General features: G+C 41.8%; 1 protein-coding gene across 2 annotated transcripts in view; it reads left to right on the top strand.

The window, feature by feature from the left end:
- Window positions 1-8,332, top strand: part of Egfl6 (EGF like domain multiple 6) — a 61,105-nt gene that overhangs the window by 1,032 nt on the left and 51,741 nt on the right. The gene's annotated exons all lie outside the window — the stretch shown is intronic.

Here is an 8,332-nt window from a genome sequence, read left to right as displayed (position 1 = left end):
CTTGCTTCTTCCTTGCATGTCTGCATAGGGTCTCTGTGCTACAGAATCAAGGACCTTTGGGATGAGTTAATCATTTTTTGGTGTGGCAGGCTCTCCTGTGTTCTGTGGGAACTATAACAGCATCTCTGACTGCTATACGATGCCAGTAACAACTTGGACCCTACCACCTACACAAGTTGGGACAGTTTATGAAAAAAAAAAAAAAAAAAACCTCCAGATATTTCTCAAAGTCACCTGAGAAGCAGGCTGCTTCCCAGCTGAGTGAGGTTTTTCACTACTGATTCTAGGGAGAGGAGGAAGGGGCAGAGGAGAAACCTTTGGTTTGGCTCCAGCTCCTTAGAGATGACTTTGTTTAACTTACAGGAAAAGTCTTTCATCAGGATCCGGCACGTTATTAAGGGATTTTGAAGTTCAAACAGAACAACCCTCAAACCAGGTTCTTAGAATGTATGGTTGCAAGATTCAATTTCCTTCCCATGATAAAAATGTAAGCAGACGCAATTTGCTCCAATCACAGTTCCCTTGAACGTTGGAGAGAGTCATGTTTTGTTAGAAAGACCACTTAAGAAAGACCAAGTGCTATGTGGGGATGAGATTAACAGTTCTTTAGCAGCAGGGAAACCGACCTCCAGAAGATCCACTTTCAAAGTGCCACCAAATTAAATTAAAAGATGAAGAGACCCCCCCTTAAACCCTCCCCCCAACATTAACCTGAAGAATCTGTGTGAAGATTCTGCAGTCCTGAACTTTTCAAGATGTGAAGTGTGATTGCTTTACAGTGTCAGGTTTGGTGGCTGGTGTGCCTATGATCTGCTCCATATGCTTGGAAATGTCAAGTGGCCAGCACTTTGGGAACTTCCGCAGGTCCATGTTTAATTAGCTCCAGACTCCACCTTCAGAGGGCTCATTTACAGAAAATCAAGGTACACATTGGGAAAAAAAAAAAGTGTGCCTGTGAGCTAGTCATGTCCTAATGTTTCATTGAAGTATATATTTAAAAAAAAAAACTATAGCTAGTACACACGGATTTTTTTTTTTAATAAAAAGCAAAGAAAAAAAAAGAGGGCTAGGTGGTGGTGGTGCATACCTTTAATCCCAGCACTTGGGAGGCAGAGACAGGTGGATCTCTGTGGGTTTGAGGGTAGCGAAGCAATTTCCAGGGCAGCCAGGGCTGTTATACACAGAAAACTTGTCTCAAAAAAAAAAAAACACAAAAGAAAAGGAGGAGGAAGAAGAGGAAGAGGAGGAGGAGGAGGAGGAGGAGAGAGAGAGCACAAAGAGGGAGGTGAGGATTTAGGTAGGTCAGTCAAGAAAGTGCCTGCTTAGCTGCTTAGCATGCATGAAGTTCTGGGTTCGATCCCCAGCATGGAATAAACCAGGTGTGGTGGTGCATGACTATAATCCCAGTGCTGGGGGAGGGCTAGATGCAGGAGGATCAAGCATTAGTAGTCATTCTTAGTAGCCATATAGTGAGTTTTTGAGAGCCTGTCTCAAAGAACAGTAAGAAGAAAGTACCAATTCTTTTTCATTGGAACACTGTTATGATGGTGTGACCTGGAAAACTATATGCCTCTCAAATGATGCTTAGTCTACAGGTGACGATAACCACTCATCTAATAAATAATTCATTGGCTGTATGTTAACCTCCTTACATGCATCAGAATTTGGCTTGCCTTGCACATTCTTATGCCCTTTGAGTATTGGGTATTTAGATGCCCCGAACTCATTGTATCCATAACAGCAAATATGATGGTGACTGTGTACCTGAAATGTAGCCAGTCCAAGGTGAGAAGTGGTGTAAATGAAAACCATTGCCGGGCAGTGGTGGCGCATGCCTTTAATCCCAGCACTTGGGAGGCAGAGGCAGGCGGATTTCTGAGTTCGAGGCCAGCCTGGTCTACAGAGTGAGTTCCAGGACAGCCAGGGCTATACAGAGAAACCCTGTCTCGAAAAACCAAAAAAAAAAAAAAAAAAAAAAAACCTATTTATTGGAATCTGGGGATTTAATATAAAGGAAAAATAATAGAAAGTAGCTCCCAAATGAATTTTAATTCACTGCATCATGAGATGATAACCCAGAGCACTGGATAAAATCTGCTACTGAAATTAGTTTCACTCATTTATTTCTTATTTCAAAAACTACCAGAAAATCAGACATGCCCTATTTGGCTATCATATTTCCAGTAGGCAATACTGGTCAAGAAGATTTGCTTAGAACTCTAGTTCCAACACTCCAGTCCTGACACACGGATCTTTGTCCTTTGGGTATGTAAGAGAAATATATTATTAACTTTGCTATTCTTGGAAATAAATTTGAAGCAAATTTCTACTTGGAATATACTTCTGTTACACATCTTTTCTCTATTTAGTTCAAGTAAAAAGTAATGTGTGAGAGACGAAGGGACATATGGGTTCACACCAAGGGGGCTGCTGCCTGCTAACCACAGGCTACATGAAGAGTTGAAACTACCCCCACCAACTTCAGTATGTCAAACAACCTAGATGTATTGTCTCACACTTCTGGAAGTCAGAAGTCCACAAGGAATCTTATGGGGCTAAAATTGAGCTATTGGTGAGTGCTTTTGGAGCCTTTGGAGGCTCCAAAGGAGAATCTGCCCCTTGTTCTTTGAGCTCCTAGAGGTTACCAGCCAGTCTTGGCTTGTGGAAATAACTCCCATCTCTTCCCCCTGTATCTCCTTGCCTTCTCTCTTCTTTGTCTTCCTCCCATTATGAAAAACTCTTGCAATTATACAAAGCCCACATGGATTAGCCAGGAAAATCTCAAAATACTTTGACTAGACTTATAAAGTCCCCTGCATCGTGATCTAGGGACTTGTGTAGGACAAATGTTACCTCCTCCTAATATTATCCCCATCTTCACTCAAAAGCAATCTCAGTTCAGAGAGACTGCGTAGTGCCCCTTAGATACTCTGGAAGGAAAAGTATAATAGAAAGGTATACAACAGGAAGGGGAGGGACAGTGACAAAGTAAGTGACCATTATGACTTAGTCCTGTATAGGCACAATTGGACATGAGCCTCAAAGCTGTACTTCCGATGGCAAGTGAGCAATGGTTATACAAATGAGGGACTTGGAGTGCAAGAGTCCTGTACTTTCGGCCTCCCATGTCCACAGGAAAAACTGGTTCCTGCCAACAGAAAGGGTTCTTGTATGTCAAGAAATGAAGCTGCTAGAGACCACCGAGATAGCTCAGTGGATAAAGGCACTTGCTGGTCAAGCCTATGGACCTGAGTTCAATCCCCAGAACCCACATAAATATGGAAGGCAAGAGACAGCAGAAGCAGAGCAGGCAGGTGTTCTAAGGTGACATGGGTTTTATGGTAAACTGAATTTTAAAAGGATCAGTAATTGACTTATTCAGAATCTCACAGTAAACACATAGTAGCTTCCTAAATTCATGGTGTCTCCCATGAATACTTAAATCTTTCTGTCTACCATGTACAGAATTTTTTTTTCAAAAACATCAGTAGTATTGATTAGTTCTGTCAGATAACTTATCAAATCCCAGTGTACCAGTTTCACTAACTAAAATGTTTTAAGGCTAGTGATGTGACTTTCGAGAGTAAAGTGCTTACTGCACAAACATTAGGGCCCAAGTTCCATTGCCAGCATCCACATAGAAGCTGGGTACAGTTGTGAATGTTTGTTCTCCCAGCTCTGGGAAAACTGAGACAGAAAGATCTGTCTAGCCAGTCAGCCTTTCTGAATCAGTGAGTTCCAGATTTAAAGAGAGATTGTCTTTTTAAAAATTGTTATACAGTGGCATGTGATTGAAGAAGACATCCACCATCAACTTCTGGCCTTCACACATGTAAGACATGTATACACATATATGCCACACAGAGAGTGTAACTGTTTTAGATGTCCAAATTTTAATTATGAAGACAAATTCTACAAGGAGTTAAAATTAATTCAGTCCAATTCAATAACATTAACTGGACACGGGCATGCTCAAACATTCTCCAGAATGTCAGAGATACATATCTATCTACTGCCCCAACTAAAACACTTGGTAGAGCCAGAAAAAATGTTTTTCTTTGTCAGCTGAAGAAACCAAAGAAATCTAAAAAGTAAAAAAAAAAATAGCTGGGCAGTGGTGGCACACGCCTTTAATCCCAGCACTTGGGAGGCAGAGGCAGGTGGATTTCTGAGTTCGAGGCTAGCCTGGTCTACAAAGTGAGTTCCAGGATGGCCAGGGCTATACAGAGAAACCCTGTCTCAAAAAACCAAAATAAATAAATAAATTTAAATTTTCTTAAAAAGACTATGGATTGGAAAAGAGATGAAAAAGCAAAAATGTTACATGTGCATAAACAATAAATAGATGATTTCAGAGGAACAGATATGTACATATTATACCACTTATTTATATTGTGTATATACAATATACAAGACCGTATTTAGGAATGGATATATATATATATACATACTTGTAAGAACAATTAATGAAAAGAGAAGTCATAAATTTGAAAGAGAGCAAGTAGCAGTATATGGGAGGGAAGAAGAGGAAAGGAGAAATGATATAATTATATCATAAACTCAAACAATAAAATAGATTAAAAAATAAATTTCAGAGGTTTGGGATACAGCTTGGTTGGTAGAATGCTTGCGTAGCATGCACAAAACCCTGAGTTGGAGCCCCAGTATTACATGAACTGGGTGTGGTATTACAAGCCTGTAATCCTAGCACTCAGAAGATGAAGGTAGGATGATCAGAAGTTCAAGGTCATCCTCAGTTATATAACAAGTTCAAGGCCAGCCTGGGATACATGAGACCCTGTGTTTGAGAGGGGAGAGGGAGAGAGGAAGGGAGGGAGGGAGGGAAGGGAAGAAGGAGGAAGAAGAGGACAGGACAGGAGAGGGGAGGGGATGGGAGGACAGAAGAGGGGAGGGGAGGACAGGACAGGAGAGGGGAGGGGAGGGGAGGACAGGGGAGGAAGAGGAGAGGAGAGGAGAGGAGAGAAGAGGAGAGGAGAGGAGAGGATTCCATAGAATGTGAGGGAAAAATTGAAAGAACCAAGGAAAACTGAATCAATGTGAGTCCATCAGCTATAAAATGTAGGAGAAAGCAAATCAGCCAGTACTTAACTGATAGTTGCTTTGCATAGGGATAAGGGAATAAATGGATAGATATGTATCTGTTAAAAAATAAGGTAGAAGACAGCCCCAAGTACAGAGGGCAGACTGGTCATCAAGAACCCATAGTACCTGCCAAGAACCAAAGAAAGGAGGCTGGAGCCAGGCTTCAAAGAGGCTGGGATACCAAGCTAGAGAGCTTAGACTTCATTCCAAGAGTAACAGAGAGGAAAACAGGCCACCACAGGCTCTGCCATCTTTAAATCGAACCCAGTCATGACTAATTCATATACAAAACTGTGACAATGCTGCTCAGGATTATCATTATGCTAATGAGCCATAGTTGAATCTGAGACATTTTCCCTTTCCTAATGTATACAACTTCAGTGCACTCATAATCTTTGGTGTCTTGGATTTGACGAGTGCATGATCAGAACCCAATATGCCAAAAGCAGCAAACTTCTTTGCAAATATTATCAGCTTGTTCTTCAGTATTCATTTGTGTTTGGTTGCTGGCCATATTTCCTTGCTATCTGTTCCTCAACTACAGAATACTTCAAAACTTCTTATTAAAGCAACATTTCTTGTCTCATACAGTTTCTGTAGATGGGGAAATCTAAGCAGCTTAGCTGCCTGGGGATTGGGGCTGTTGTGGGTTTATATGGACTTTATTTTATAGAGAACAATTTTAGGCTCACAGCAAAAAGGCAGGCTTGTCACAGGTTTGTAGTCAAGCTTTAGCCAAGGCCACTGTCATCTGCAAGCTTGTCACTGGCTAGAGAATCTGCCTCCAAGAGGCAAACTATCGTGGTGGTCAGCAGGAAACCTCATATCTTTTCCGTGTGAACATTTCTCCATTAAGGTGGCTTGATTATCCTCACAGTGTATCAGCTGACACTCCCCCCACCAGAGTTTCTGATACAATAGAAGGAAGTAGAAAGAAGCCATGGTGCCTTTGGAGCCCTCATCTGGGAAGTTACCATCTATCGCTGCCATAGTACACTGCTCATTAGAAGCCAGCCCTGGCAGCCGGGAAAGGCAAGCTTCATCTTTTTTTGACAATGAAGATGATCAAAGACTGCAGACACAGTTGGTAACCTCCTCCCCGTGCACTCTGATTTGTCTTCCCCATACTGCATGCTCATCAGCCTTCTTTGACAGTCTCCCTCTTATGAGAAGCAAAGTTCTGGATTTCCTGAGCTATATTCTCCCTAGGTGATTGTTCCATTTCTGATGTTTCCAATCTGCATGGACCTGATTTCAAAGTGTCACTTCAAAGCCAACAAGATAACTCAAACATACTTAGTGCCAAGACTGACCACCCTGGTCCGATCCCCAGGACCAGCATGGTGGGCTCTTGCTTTTAAACCTCTATGTATTTGGAGAATGGGATGGCTTGGATTAACCTGGACTTTTACTCTGTCTGTTAAGGATGGGTGGGAACTCCGGACTAAGGAGATGGCTGAGTGGGTAAATTGCTTGCCTTGCTGAAGGCATGAAGACCTGTGATTAATCAAATTGCTTGCCTTACTGAAGGCACGAAGACCTGTGATTAATCTCCAGAAGCCACACTTTAAAAGCTACACTTACTGGTGCTTCCTTGTAATCCTAGCACAGGGAGGGCAGAGAGAGACAGGTAGACTCCTGGACCTCACCAGCCTGCGAGCTAGTAAACTGGAAAACTCCAGGCCAATGAGATACCCTGTCTCAAATAAAATAGACAGATTCTGAGGAATGACACCTAAGATTGCCCTCTAGCCTCCACATGCACACACAAACATGTGTACACACACACACATGTTCACATGTGAATGTATGCACACAAACACAAAGATGAGTGAGAACTCAAAATTAATTTAACTAATTAAATACAATAAATGACCTTGCCAAACTGGATGAATGATTTAAAAAAAAATTTAGTAACAAAAATACTCTTGTGTAGACTAGGTAAATGGCCTAGCAGTTAAAAACATGTACTGCTGTTACAGAGAACTCCAGTTTGGATCCTAGCACCCACATTGTATAGGTCACAACTGACTGTAACTCCAGCTCCAGGGGATCCAACACACTCTTCTGGCCTCTATAGATACTACACTTACGTATACATGTACACACAAACACATACACATATATTAAAAATAAAATATATCTGGAAAAAACAATTGGTTGCCCTCATTACGCCTATTCAGAAAACCTTTTATTGATAGGCCAATATTTAAATGTATTTAAACAACAACAAAAGAAATTTAATTTCTCATTTTCTGTTGAAGGGTTTTGTGAAGTTTTCTGATCATCAGCAAGCATACTAGAGATTCTGGCACCTTCTATTTCTGTAGAAAGTGAGGAATCTTGTGCAGAAATACTATACTACTTACACAATCCTTGGAATGTTTCTAAATTGGCTTCGGATGTGGAGACAGCGATTTTCTGATTAATTTGATCAATGTAGACAGCAAGCTGTATAATGCATTAAAGGAATTCTGGGCAATTCAACATTTAGCTCAAAACTCTCTCTGCTTGGGGCCTGTTATCCACCAAGACTCGACATTCCACTGCCTCAAGACTGGATTCCCTGAGTCCCCTGTTATCCACCAAGACTTGACATTCCACTGCCTCAAGACTGGATTCCCTGAGTCCCCTGGGTCTTCTATGTACTAAACACGGTTTAGGAAGAGAGAGAAATGGAGAGGAACAGAAAGGGAGAAGGGGGGATGGAGAGACAGAGGTTGGGGACAACATGCCCATCCAAGTTCCCTAAGGTAGAAACATCTGATGTCACAGATAGTTGGACATTTTAAATGTACAGAAGCAGCAATTTTCTGGGTAAAATGCTTTCTGTACAAGTACGAGGGCCCAAATTCAGATCTCATGGGAGCCTGAGTTCAGATACTTGCCACCTACATACAAAAAGCTGGGCATAGTGGCACATACCTATAACCCCAGTGCTGGGAACAAGGTGGGAAAGATAGGTGGATCCCTGCGAGCTTACTGGCTAGGCTGTTTGGCCAAAATGGGAAACACTAGGTTCAGTGAAAGACCTTGTCTCAAAAAATAAGACAGGAAAACAAGTGAGGAAGACATCTCAATGTCAAACTCTTAAACAGGCACCTACACAGAAAAGCACACACACACATATGGAGAGAGACAGATACAGATATACATACACACACACTCACACACACACACACAGAGAGAGAGAGAGAGAGAGAGAGAGAGAGAGAGAGAGAGAGAGAGA

This window comes from Grammomys surdaster, unplaced genomic scaffold (genome assembly GCF_004785775.1).
Source record: "Grammomys surdaster isolate TR1022 unplaced genomic scaffold, NIH_TR_1.0 131, whole genome shotgun sequence".
In the NCBI taxonomy this organism is placed as follows: domain Eukaryota; kingdom Metazoa; phylum Chordata; class Mammalia; order Rodentia; family Muridae; genus Grammomys; species Grammomys surdaster.
The sequence above is the reverse complement of the archived record's forward strand: the minus strand, read 5'-3'. Positions and strand labels throughout refer to the sequence as shown.